At 43.9% G+C, this 14,258-nt stretch overlaps 1 pseudogene; it reads right to left on the bottom strand.

The window, feature by feature from the left end:
* Positions 1-12,399: 12,399 nt before the first annotated feature.
* LOC116596714 lies at positions 12,400-12,513 on the bottom strand (annotated as a pseudogene).
* Positions 12,514-14,258: the final 1,745 nt, after the last annotated feature.

Here is a 14,258-nt window from a genome sequence, read left to right as displayed (position 1 = left end):
TTTGTACTCTGACTTGTTCACAGAGGGTATTAAAGTAGTTTACAAAGATACGTCAGAGCAGAATGAAAATAGCTGCGTTATATGCATTCATACCCTGACTGTGTCCCCAAAGGACTTTAGCTTATAAGTTTAAGCAAATACCAGGAAATTAATAATAATGAGAAAGAACACAAATGAGTGAGCAGAAGGAAAATTGAATAGAGTAGAGATGCTAAGATGTGTTTTCTGTGCTTAGCAAGTGGGCCCTGGAATCTGTCCTGAGCCTTTATCTCACAGGCATGAACACTGGAGAGGGCAAGCTCGAGAACTTGAGCGTGGTTTTCTGTAGTCATCTGGCTTCCCCAGCTTTGCTTGCGATCTGCTCCTCTTCAGCTTATGCCCCCAACTCTCAATTTGGATTCCGCTGTGGTCCTGCTCCTGCCTTCTGGCACCAAACTCTGTTCTCCCTGCTCTCTCGGGACTTTGCCTCAGGGCCCCTCTAGCACTCTGTTCCTGGCTGTCCCATCTTGGTTTCATGGAATCCAAAACCTCATATGGACAGGAGCTGCCTGGGAGAATGGGACACGCTCTACCAACCATCACCCCACACCCACACTAACAACCTAGTCTGGTTTTGTCGCTTGCATACATGTCTGGTTCACCTGCTCAGGTGTGGATCCCGGTTTGGGGACCTTTGCCTCTCCTGACTGCCTACGAGGGCTTGGATTACCTTATGCACAGTTTGTGGTTTCCGTATGTCACTGACTGGCTTGTCAATTTGCTGATGGGACTCTGTGCAGGCGTACTCAGGGCGATCGTCCGGGATTCTCAGGTATCCGCTCAATGAATATTTAAACACAAGAGGGCTTGCTTCTTGGCTACAAAACAACATCAGCAGCAGCAACATAAGCAACAGTAGCAATAATATCTTCAATTTTTGAGCATTTTTATGCCAGGCACTGGGTTAGAAATGCTATACCTATTCTGACAAAATGTCATGAGTAAAGGATAATTGTTAGCCCCATACTACAAAGAACAGACTCAGGCCCAGAGAGGTTAGATGATTTCCCCCAAATCAAATGAGTATTAAATTTAAATAGGATTAAAAAACTTTTCTTGACACAAAGGCTGGTTTTGCCCACACCTCTGTACCTTCCAGTTCACTCTGTGGCATCCATGGCAGCTAAGGGACAGCTGTCTGGAGAAACTGGGAAGAGGTCTCATTGGGGGTCCCTAATAGCAAATGCCTCAACCTCTCAACACTCTCTATTTCCAAATATCTTCTGAGGTAAGCGTTCATTCAAAATGAAAGCATTTTTGGCAATACTAGTCCCAGTCAGCAGCCGTTTATTTATAGCTGTACGCATTCTGCTTTTTCCAGGCTAGGGAGGTCAGCCTTTCTCAAAACCCGCCTCTTCACACGTCCATTGGTTTCTATGTTTATCTTTCATCCATCACGCTACTTACTGACCATCCAGACCCCGCCGTGGGTCTTGGGGAATGGCCTTTCCTCGGCCTTTGACGCCGGTCCTTCTGCCTGCGTTAGGACATCCATCCATCTGTCACCCCCTGGCTTGTCATTAATGCCCCCTTTTCTCAATGTTCATGCCTATAAGAACACCCCAATTTTTTCCCATTCTTTTCTATCCCCTTCTTTTTATCACCTTGGCCTTTGCTTCTGAGCCAAGCTTCTGAAAAATTATCATGACTCCAACCTTCCCTCTTTCTGTACATTGACTCCCAACCCCTGGGGTGTGGCTCCCCTTCCCACCCCACATCAGCCTCGTGGAACTGCCCTCACTGAAGTCAGTCTACTGCACACTTGAGTCCACACCACACTGGTCTATCAGTCACACTGGGCAGCTTTTTCTTTCATTCCTCTCTCCCTTCTCTCCTTCCGTCCTTCCTTCCATATTTCCCATGTTTTGTGCTACTTGCTGAAAAAATGAAAGTAAACAAAAAACAAAATAACAAAACAAAGTCCCAGCCTCTGGTCTCATGAGCTTATTTATACTCTAGCGGGAAAGACTGAACTTAATCAAAGTACTGTAAAAATAAGTAGAACATGCATTTGTAATAAATAAATATTGGTATGAGAATATAAAATAAAATATTTCCCACAGGAAGTGAGGTTTAAATGTATATTGAAGGACGAATATGTCCATGTAGCTCAATGGTAGAAGGCAGCTGCAGAGAGAACAGCATGTGCAAAGGCCCTGGTGAGAGGAAACCAGTGCACTGAAGGAACCATGCTAAGTCTGGAGTGGCGGCCACACAGAACAGGGGAGCCTGAGCGAGGCCCCGGGGGCGGGCAGGGCTGAGTGTGCAGGGTCTGGTGGGTCAGCTGAGTAGCTCTGGTCTCCATCCCACAAGTACATGGGAAGTTGTTTCTTTCATTTTTGTCCTACAGCATGCAGAATGAGAAGGGAGGAGAAAGTGCCATGTGGAGATGGTGGTTGGGAGGCTCGGGGCTGATGGCAGCTTGTTAGTATGCCCGATAACCATCAAGAACAGAGGGGACTACGGGTCACTTTACAAAGAGTCAATCAATTTGTGTTGGGATAATTAAATTTACCTCTCTGAGGGGAGGAACCTGAGTGTTCAGTCATGTGAACCCTATTTCTTCCTCAGATCAAGAAAATTTATGCAGGGAGTTAACTTGCTTCCTCCTGAGGAAGCTGCTTTGCTGCCACATAAAGCGATTTCTTGAGATTCCTCCCTGGGCACTGGCCCCATCAGTCAGACTGCACAAGCCAGGAGGTTGCCCTGTTAGCAGTGCCCTCAGATCTTTACCCACGGGGATCAGCTAGGGCTCCCAGCGATGGAGGAAGTTCCAGGAACGACAGTGTCTGGGAGAGTGATGGCAGCCTCCTCTCTCCTTGGGCTTGGGGAGCTCTGCCTGAGGCAGCTTCCTGTTTGCCCTGAGCCTCTGATAGCAGGGCCCAGTCGGTGTCACAGTGCAGCCTGGGTTAAATGAGACCACTTCAACTGCCAACTGGACTAGGGTTTTGAAATCAATTATATTTTTTAACCATTAAACTTTAGAACTGAACTACGGAATGGGATTGGGATATGTGTGTGAAATACATTTGCGTCCTTGTGGCATCCCTTCCTCTGAGTTATGTGGATATGGTGGTTTGGGGGGAGTCCAGTAAATGTTTGTTGAATGAAGGTGCCATCTAGTCACCAAAATTCTAGAAAGCCTCATCTTGTAAGAATGTCAGAGCAGCAAGTAGGTAACAAAAGATATAGGGCATGCTGGGGAAAATCCTAACCAAATGGGAAGATTTGGTGGGACCAGTAGAGTCCCAGGCTGGGGATAGGGTTGTCACACAGAAGGCAGAGACTGAGGGACATCTGGTGGTGAGGGTACTGTATGGAGAGTGAAAGATCCACTAGCTGTTCTGGATGATCCAATCTGGGGAAAGGGTATATTCAAAGAATATTTTAAAGATGTGTGGTCTGTTACCTTGGAGTAACTCCTCTAAATACCTGTAAAGCCTTCACTGAAGTTCAAGATGACTCTTCAAGGTCTTTGCAGTTGGATGGGTGTCTTATTAGATGGGTCAACAGGAAGAGACATGCCTCAAGGACACCGTCATTTTGGTTTACAAATAAACAAAGGACAGTGTCTGTTTGGACTGCGTTACGGTACTGTGTTTCTGGTGGCATCCTGGATTGGCCCGGAGCCTTTCCAGTATTGCAGGGTATTGGAGGAACCATCTGTATGGGGACTTTATACAGAAATATACATTGGCACATCCTGGACTCCCCCAAATTCAGAGGCTGTCAGAATCGGAAGGCATTCTGGAGACCATTTAGCATTTTACAAATGGGGAAAATGAGGCTCAAAAAGGGATAGGACCTAGTAACACAGAACTTCTCAAGGAAAAGCAAGAACTCAAATTTGATATTGTTGGGACAAGAGCTTGTTTCTATTTTACTTCTTTTCCCCAGTTATGTTGACTTCCTTAGTTTCGGTAGCCTTGTTAATTTGAATTAGAACTCCCCGTGTCTGTTAAGACTCCTTGGGTTGCAAGTAGCAGAAACAATTTCTAGCTAACTTAAGCCAAAGGCAGGGATTCATTAGAAAACACTGGGGAGACTCGCAGATCTGAAGGAGGAGCAGAACACCAAGACGTGGGTGCATAGGACTGGGGCAGCGGTGCTGACCTCCCTAGAGCACTCGCTGGCTCTCTCCAGCAGCTGGGTTTTTGGACTCAGATTAATCATGCATTTCTTTAAAGCATTTTTTTTCTCCCCTTTTACAATCTCCGTTGAAAGCATTTTTTTTTAATAATGATTTTTTTAAGGTTTTTTTCTTTTTTAAAATTTATTTGACTCAGGGGGAGAGCACAAGCAGAGGGAACAGTTGGCAAAGAGAGAGGAAAAACAGGCTTCCCACAGAGTGGGGATCCCTGATCTCCGATGTGGGGCTCAATTCCAGGACCCTTAGACCATGACCTGAGCTTAAGGCAGACATTTAAACAACTGAGCCACCCAGGCACCCATCACCTCACCCAAAATTGTCTCTTCGAAAGGATCAGAACTTTGCTTGATGACACAGATAACTTTGGCCACTTTGTGGATTAAATTTAATGAGTAATTTTATGGACTAAATGTTTGTGTTCCTCCAAGATTTGTAGGTTTGAAACCCTAACCCCCAAGAATGTGATTGTTTTTGGAGGTGGGGCCTTTGGAAAGTTTAGATGAGCTTGTGAGGGTGGGGACCCCATGACATGATTGGTGCCCTTCTAAGAAGATAGCAGAGAGTTTTCACTCTCTCTCTGGCATGTGGACACAGCAAGAGGGTGGCCCCCTGCAGACTGGAAAGAGAGTTCTCACTGGGAACAGCATCTGCCAGCACTTTGATCTTGGACTTCCAGAACTGTGAGAAACAAATGTCTGTTGTCCAAGCTGCCCAGTCCATAGTGTTTTGTTACAGCCACCCAAGCGGACTAATACAAGTATCCTCTTGTGTGCAAATGACCGCACAGTCGGTCTCAACTAACTCCCAGGAGCTAGTTTGCTAGATACCACCAATGAGAGACATGTTAGGGGATTTTTTGTAAATAGAAGATTGACAAGAAAATGTAGTTGAAACTAAGATTTTGGCATTTTGCTTCTGAAACTCAAAGTATAGAAAGTTGCCTATAAGTAGTACATATCTTAATATTTCATTTTCAAAACTTAGTTTATATTAACTTTTAATATAACTTTTTTTTTAACTTTGTAAGTGTGCACAAATTCCCTGTACTAACAAGTTTCATTCCAGCAATGGAACCGCAAATGATTGTGTGACCCTAGGGGAAATTGCTTTGAAATTTTTAGTTTTGTCTGTAAAATGAGGGTATGGAGACTAAGCAGAGCATAATGAAATTTCCCTTGTATTCTCATATAATAATATACAAATTATTTTGAATTGCCAATTATTTCTCTGGTGATGGTTTCCCTTACTAGATTTTAAGCTTCTTGAAGACAGTATTTTAGCATGAGAGCATCACTGGTCAAACTTTAGTTGCTACCCAAGCTCTAAGATGGGGATGGGAACAAATCAGTATCTTGAAGGAGGCTGGGCTGGGCTCCTTTGGTGGACTCAGGCTCATTGCTGGAAGACAACGGACATGATTTTGTTATGTTTGAGAAACATGGCTGTTTTAGTGTTCCTAGTTTGGATGCCTCTTCATTTATATCTCACATCACTCCATAAAGTGTTTGAGATGTGGCAGATGTCAACTGCCTTTGCTAAGCTCTTACTCATAGGGACTGCACATACAAGCTTGGATGGGGGCGAGAAGGATGTTGGGGCTTCCTGGTTCTCAGTTCTGCCACCTTGAGCAGACAGACCAGAGCTGATGCTGTCTCCATGAGCTGGATCACAGTGACAAGCAGATATGCCTCTGTGACCTCATCAATTACACATAGACTAGCAAAACCAAATTTGCCTTTATCACCAGTGAGGAATTCTGACACACAGGCAGAGGAGGCTCTTTTAGTTGGAATGGTGTAGAGTAGAGGACTGAACAAGGCCAAAATACTCAGTCCTGCCCTTCCCTTCCTCTCTCTTTATATTTATTTCATTCATTAATTAGTTAATTAATTCAAAAAACATTGAGCACTCCTACACATCAGCCCAGTTCTTTGGTGAGTGCACTGGGCAAGATAGGAATCAGGAGCAGTTGGAGGAATCCAATTCCACCTGGGTGAGACGGGACCAGAGGAAACGTCCCAGAGGAGGATCCCTTATGCTGACTGAATGGATGTGTCACTATTAATTAGATGAAGATGGCTGGGCATTGGGGAATATGGGAGAATGGTCCAGGCCGAGAAAATTTTGGTCAAAGGCAATGCTGGACCGAAGGGAGTATATTGAGCTGTGACCTGGGCTGGTGAGCTTGGAATTTATCCCATGTCCAGTGCGGAGTCTCTGAAGGAGTTTCATGCAGGGATAACCTCATGAGAATTGTATTCTAGAAAGCTCTCTTTGGCAACTCTGTGGAGAACAGGTGGCGTGCTAGTGAGAGTGGTAAGAAAAGGTGGAGAAAGGAGGTGAGGACCTAAAATGGAATATGCAAGAATCTTATTCAACTGTTCTCAATGGGCTCGAAAGTTTAGGGACAAACAACATGCGAGCAGTTTCCAGAGGTCAAGTGGGACCTTGTTATAAAAGTTCTCATCTTCCATGTTGTCGCAAATGGCAAGATTTCACAGACCTGTACCCCTGGGGATAAAAATATATGTTTATAAAAAATAAAAAATTAAAAAAAAAAAGAAGTTCTCATCTTTTAGATGGACTTACAGCCCAGACTTGCAGTGGCCTTAGCATGGGGACCTGTGTCCACCTGGCTTCTGTTACCTTCAGAGAGAGCCTGGGGTCAGATGTGGCTTAGTGTCCAGAAAGGTTTCCTTTTCTATTTTTGTTCCAGTCTCTTTCTTTGGGAATCGGCCACGTGCAGGCCATGTGATGGGTCCCTCTCTGGTCATGGAACCAGATAGATGTCACACCCCAGTGACGCCAGGAGAATGAAATGTTGCGGCACTGGGGCCCCCGTCTGAGTATCTGAGGGACTGAGGCTCCCTAGGATGCCTCACAGACATGTGCCGCCTCTCTCTGTCTCTCTCTCAGGAAGGCAATGGTTCACAGGTAGGAGCTGTCTTCATCTCTGCCATGGCTCTGGTCAGCAGGTCAGCCTGCATGACCCAGAGCATGGTGCTGCCAAGCCTGCTGTCTCTGGGCTTGAGAGGAATAGAGGCTTCTTCTTCTCAGTGGTTGGGCAAGGGTGTGGGAAGGCAGTGCAGGGCTGAGGCCCTCCCTCTGCCTCCTTGGGGACTGCACCTCTGCTGCCCTTCCCCCTGCACTTTCCTATCAGCCTCATCATCTGTCTGTCCACCTCTACTTTCTCCCTCATCCAATAGGAATTTTCATATTCTTTTGTTCTTCCCAACCATGTCATTGTTAAAAAGTAAATTAAAAAAAATTTTAAATTGTGTTAAAAGTACACATACCATAAAATGTACCACCTTAACCATTTCTTTTTTTTTTTGATGCAATATGTGCCCTCCCTAATACCCACCCCCTGCTTCCCCCAACCTCCCACCCTCTGCCCCTTCAAAACCCTCAGATTGTTTTTCAGAGTCTATAGTCTCTCATGATTCACCTCCCCTTCCAATTTCCCTCAAATCCCTTCTCCTCTCCATCTCCCCATGTCCTCCATGCTATTTGTTATGCTCCACAAATAAGTGAAACCGTATGATAATTGACTCTCTCTGCTTGACTTATTTCACTCAGCATAATCTCTTCCAGTCCCATCCATGTTGCTACAAAAGTTGGGTATTCATCCTTTCTGATGGAGGCATAATACTCCATAGTGTATATGGACCACATCTTCCTTATCCATTCGTCCGTAGAAGGGCATCTTGGTTCTTTCCACAGTTTGGCGACAGTGGCCATTGTTGCTATAAACATTGTGGGTACAGATGGCCCTTCTTTTCACGACATCTTTATCTTTGGGGTAAATACCCAGTAGTGTAATTACAGGGTCATAGGGAAGCTCTATTTTTAATTTCTTGAGGAATCTCCACACTGTTCTCCAAAGTGGCTGCACCAACTTACATTTCCACCAACAGTATAAGAGGGTTCCCCCTTCTCCACATCCTCTCCAACACATGTTGTTTCCTGTCTTGCTAATTTTTAACCATTTCTAAGTGTACAGTTCAGTCGTGTTAAGTATTTTCACGTTGTACAACCAATCTCCAGAACTCTTCTTAGCTTGCAAAACTGAAACTCTGTACCTATGGAGCAACGTTCCCCATTTCTCCTTTCTCCAGCCCTTGGCAACCACCATTCTACCTTCTGTCTCTTTGACTTTGATACTCTAGGTACCTCACACAAGTGGAGTCATGCAGTACTTTGTCTTTTTGTGACTGACTGGCTTATTTCACTTAGCATCATGTCCTCAAAGTTCATGGGCGTTGTTGCATGTAAGAGGATGTCTTTCCCCTTTAAGGTTGAATACAATCCCGTTGTCTGGATAGACCACATTTTGTTTCTCCATTCATCTGTTGATGGACACTTGGGGCGGGTGGCTTCTGCCTTTTGGCTACTGTGAATAATGCTGCTGTGACCATCAGTGTACAAGCCAACCACATCACTTTTTGAACAAAGTGCCATCTCCTGAGCCCACCCTGCCATTCCCCATTCAGAGAACAAGAACACGGCAGATTTTTCTGCTCTCTGCCCAACCGCTATCTATCTTGGGCTGCCAAAAGGAATTTCTGTTCTCCAAGGGCATTCTATATTCTTTTGCCTGGGCGATTAAGCCTTGTCCTTCACTCTACTCATTTTTTTTTTTTTTTGAGAGGAATCTTTGTGAATTTTCTTGGTGGAAATTTTATCTATTTCCTTTGCACTGTTTTCTTCTGGGAAGATAGAGCGGGAGCATGAGTTGTAATGAGGGGGAAATACTCCTTAAAGGTCTTTCCCAAGGTGAGTGGAACAAGAGATGAAGACACCACAAAGTGGCTTCCTGGTGGGGGAGTAAAGGTAGAGGAAGGAGGTGTGATCCTTCTGGGTCCTTCAGTTCCCCTGGATTGGAAGAACATGACCAAGTGTTGGGGAGAGCAGGCCTGGGAAGGAGCATAGGCCAGGCACCCAGGCTAATGCGTGTCATGCATGTGAAGGAAGAAGGGCTTAGAGGAAGAGAGCAGGGTGGTGTGAGACCTGCCTGTGTGAAGTGGAAGATAGAAACATTGTCTGAAGATATGTCTGGAATGCTTTTTGGGTACCCAGGTATGTAAAATCTCCCGCATTCATGCCCTATTTTAAACACCAACCTTTTGCTTAATATGGAGGTACAGTTTGTATTTCCTTTGAATGTGACTCCATGCCAAGGCTGGGCCTCATGGGGTTCCCCAGGATTTATTGAAGTAAAATGTTGATTCTAGAATCATTTGTTGCTGTCTCTGGTCAACACTTCCTTTGTTTGAGTTTTTCTGGATTTCCCCTGTTTTCAGTCTTAAATTTAGAGTAAAGGCAGTTTCTCTAGGTCTCAGGAAAAATGAAATGGAATCTTTAGAAAAAACACAAGTAAGAGGGAGGCAATTTTGTCCTTTATGTAGGAATTCAAGCTTTAAAAAGGAAAACAGTTTCCTTGAGTAATGCTTTCCTGAGATAACTTGAAATATGATTTCACCCAAGTTTTCCTCTATTACATTTTATAAGCACACTAATAATTCTTCTGACTATAAAGTATAATATTTCCCATGTGATGGTTTCATACATTTCCTTACTCTTGGCCTAGTAGTAGAGATCATATTGGTTTAAGTGTCCTAAGAGACAAACTGTTCTTGTTGTCAGGGATGTCATAGAAGACTTGGGAGGACTGCGGTGCAGACCAGGGCTGGCCCTGAGAGTCCCCACGTCTTGCTGAGCCCTTGCCTGGGGTTTTGCACCACCCGTTCCCTCTTTGTGCAATGCTCCCATCCAAAGAGCCACAGGCATCTTTCCTGCTCTCTCAAGAGGGGTTTCTGCAGATCAAACTTCATCTGGATTCCATCATAAATTCCAATGTCTATTTCCTTGAAGATGGAAGGCATTCCTGGGGTGCCTGGGTGGCTCAGTCAGTTAAGTATCCGACTCCAGATCTCAGCTCAGGTCTTAATCTCAGGGTCACGAGTTCAGGCCTTGTGTTAGACCCCATGCTGGCCATAGCGCTTACTTAAAAAACAAAATTGTATCAGTGGTAAAGTGCATAATAAACACATGATATGTATATGTATATGTATGTGTATGTGTATGTATAAAAATATATACACACCTATATATACCTATAGGTATATATACACATAATAAGGACCTAAACAATATAAATACATATACAAATACATAGACATACCTAAACACATGATATGTATGTGTGTGTGTGTGTGTGTGTGTATGTGTGTGTATAAAGATGGAAGGCATTCCCTTCTCAGCCTTCCTGGCCCCCATGTCTCACTTTTATAGTAAAGACATTTGTTTAATTTCAGGGCTGATTTGTCACTGGAAATGATGTTTCCACTAAAGCAAGTAGTTTCAAGCTTGCAGCATTTAATAATTATCAAACTCTTCCCTTCAGAAAAATCTCCCTAGGACATGACTTCCAGACGAGGAGAAGGCAGGCTTTCTGAAGCTGGTTGTTTGTAGGAATGAGGGAATCTTAGGGAGCCTTGTGGAGAGGGCTGTGACGCTCTCTCACTTGGGGTTTTAGATCTGACTTTAGTCCCCCTTTTCCATATGACGGTTCCAGTAGTGTCCTTGGTGGGCCCTGAGACCACTTTGTTTTCCGTTATGCCTCATCATTTATGGAGGTTTTCCCCACATGGGCTTCACCTTATGTCAGGTAGACAAATACAGTGGCAAATTTCATTATTTCACTATCTTCCCTGACCTCCTATGAGAATTAACTGTTTTATTTAGACAATCGTAGTTGTCAGTCACCCATTATATCCCTGATCCCAGCCCTTCCTCCTGTTATTCTTGCATTGGCAGCAGCAAGAGTCTCTCTTTCCTCTGGTGTTGGAGGTTTGACTGATTAACCAACTTTTAGCGAGGGACGTAGTCACTGGAGTTTTTGTTTCACTCCATGCATATTTCCCTAATGCTTCCACCTAGCAGTGACAGGGGGGCAAGACCCAAGCCCTTCAAGAGTTCTCCATGAGCCTCTTGCAGAAGCAACTGGGAAAGAGGCAACACACCTTCCCTTTGTAGGATAGTTCGTCGTAAGGATAAGGGGGGTGAAAACTGCTGCTTGCTGGCTTTGCTACCACATGGGAAGAGCTTGTCTGAGAATGAAGCCCAAACATAGGAAAACAAAGCTGCAAGATGGAGAACACAAGATGCTCTTCACGACACCATTGGACCCCTTGACATTGGCATATGGAAGTCAGCCGGATCCCTTACATTTTTGACTCTGTGGAGCAATACATCCACTATTTGTGTGTGCCATCTTGAGTTGGGTTTCTGTCATTTGCAACCAGCACATCCTAAGGGATACAACTCCCAGGTGTTTTATCCATGGAAATTTCTCTCTATTCAGTTTCATTGCACACAATGGAGGGACAGCCACCTTTCATGTGATTTTCAGACATTGAAAGGTCTCCTACTAGGGTTGCCAGATAATATATAGGATTCCCAGTTAAATTTCAGTTTCAGGTAACAATACTTTATTTTTTTTTAGTAGAAGTAGGTCTCATTCAATATTGGAATTTCAGATTAACGAGAAATAATTTTTAGTGTAAGTATGTCCCATGCAATATGTGGGATCTACTTATATAAAAAAATTCAATTTTTATATGAAATTCATATTTTTTTGAAGAATTTATTTATTTGTCAGAGAAAGACAGAGAGAGAACACAAGCACAGGGAAAGGCAAGCAGAGAGGAAAAGGCAAGCAGAGAGGGAAACAGGCTCCCTGTTGAGCAAGAAGCCTGATATGAGACTCAATCCCAGGACCCTGGGATCATGACCTGAGCTGAAGGCAGATGCTTAACTGACTGAGCTACCCAGGTGCCCCTGAAATTCACATTTGAGTGTCCTTTATTTTATCTTGTAATCCCATTTTTATCAAATCTGCATATTTTAGGAATGTGATTGAAATAATATTATGAGGCTTCTAAATTTAAGAGAGGATCCCACGTGAGTGTCTTTTATACCAAGAAAGTGAAATTCAAATTTATTTATTTATAATTTGTATTTTTATTTGTTGAGCCTGGTAATCCTATCCCCAGCCCACCTCAATTATCTTCCTGATCTGATGATACAGCACCTAAATTCTAGTATCAGAGAGTCACCTTATTCTCCTGCTCCGTGGTCAAGGTAAAAAAATAAGGTCTGGGTTCAAGTCACATCAATGGACACCCATCCTTCTCAGGCATTTGAAGGCATGAAGGCATTACAGTAAATTATGACCTGTGTAGGTGGGAAAAGTTTTCAATTAGCAATAATCGCGCCTCGGATAAACCTCATTGGCTACGATACTGCCACTGCGCAAAGCTGACCTGTGTAGGTGAAAGTTACTCAGGAGAACTAACATTTACCAAGGTTCTCTCACTTGTCAACCATGAAGGAGAAGCTTTGTATCCATTGATTCATTTAACTTTTGTGACAGCCATAAAATTGATAGAGTTCATCTATTCCCATTTTTAAAAATAAGGATGAATACCCAACTTTTTGCACCAACATGACTGGCACTGGAGGCGATTATGCTGAGTAAAATAAGTCAAACAAAGAAAGTCAATTGTCATATGGTCTCACTTATTTGTGGAACATAAGGAGTAGCATGGAGGACATTAGGAGAAGGGAAAAACGAAGAGGGAGAAATCTTAGTGGGAGACGAACCACGAGAGACTATGGACTCTGGGAAACAAACAGGGTTTTAGAAGGGAGTGGGGGTGGGGAGATGAATGAGCCTGGTGATGAGTATGGAGGAGGGCATGGACTGCATGGAGCACTGGGTGTTATACACAAACAATGAATCATGGAACACTACATCAAAAACTAATGATGTAATATATGGTGACTAACATAACACAATAAAAAATGAAATAAAATAAGGAAACTGAGACACAGACAGGTGAAGTAATTTGTCCAAAACCACATAGCTCGGAAGAAGTACCAGGTTCTACTGACCCCAAAGCCCTTGATCTTCTCATAGGTTCAGTTTCTTGGGGAGAGGGTGACTCCTGATATCTGTTAGTTGAGTGAGACATCCCCAGGGCACTGAAAGAGAGAGCCGACAGAGGGACAGTGACTGCTTGTGGCCACAGCCTTTGGACCAGAGAATCCGTGACCTTTAATCTCTGCCCACACTCAGCTGGGATGGGTGAACCCTTTGACACATGTTTCTCCCATGCCTTTCCTTGAGATAGCAATAAAAACAAAGCAGATGGTCCTCAAACATATGAAAAATATTCAAATTACTCATAATATAGAAATCAAAATTAAAATATCATGGGATACTGTTTTTCACTTACCAGATTTTAAAAAGTTGAACCCAGCCTGCTGGCAGATCTCTGGGCAAACAGGTACCATTATACAAGGCTGGAGGGGATGCAAAGTGGTTCAGCGCATCTGGAGAGGCTCTTGGTCACTCTCCGCAGAACTCTGTAGGCACTTACTTTTTGGTCCGGCCATGTCACTTCAAGACATCTCGACAATGTGAAAATACATGTGCACTGTTTGCAATTGCGAAGTATGTCTGTAGTTTAGCTAATAGCATTGTATTATGCGAATTTCCTGGTTTTTTAATTTTATAATTTTATTGCGGTTATGCAAGATGTTAACAGGAGGGCAAGTGGGGTCGGGGGGAGAGTACTATCCTGTACTATTTCTATAAGTCGAAAATGATATCAAAAGACAAAATTTTAATGACAAGGAAGCAGAGTTTTCAACTCTATATGTGGGGCACGGGGTCAGGCCTGGACCAGAAGTAAAGGGCCATAGATGCCCATGGGCCTCCTCTGCAGGCCCAGTGCCTTCTGGAGAAGGGGCCAGGGCTAACCTTATCTCATCTGTGACAGATGGGGAGGGGTGCCCACAGTCCTCAGCCACATGCTTGCAGAGACTGCGAGGAGCAGTGAGCCCTCCCTGTGAGAAAGAGAAGGCGGCCTACCTGCCCAGACTGTTGCTAACATTTAGATTAAGTCCATGAAGGATGTCCTTGGAAACAGTTTCATTATTTTAAAGTTGCATCTCATATGTGAGAGGCTGACTGTCCTTTCTCAGTCACTGGTTATTTGTA

The sequence above is a fragment of the Mustela erminea genome, chromosome 7 (assembly GCF_009829155.1).
Source record: "Mustela erminea isolate mMusErm1 chromosome 7, mMusErm1.Pri, whole genome shotgun sequence".
In the NCBI taxonomy this organism is placed as follows: Eukaryota; Metazoa; Chordata; class Mammalia; order Carnivora; family Mustelidae; genus Mustela; species Mustela erminea.
This window is presented reverse-complemented; position numbering and strand designations above follow the sequence as displayed.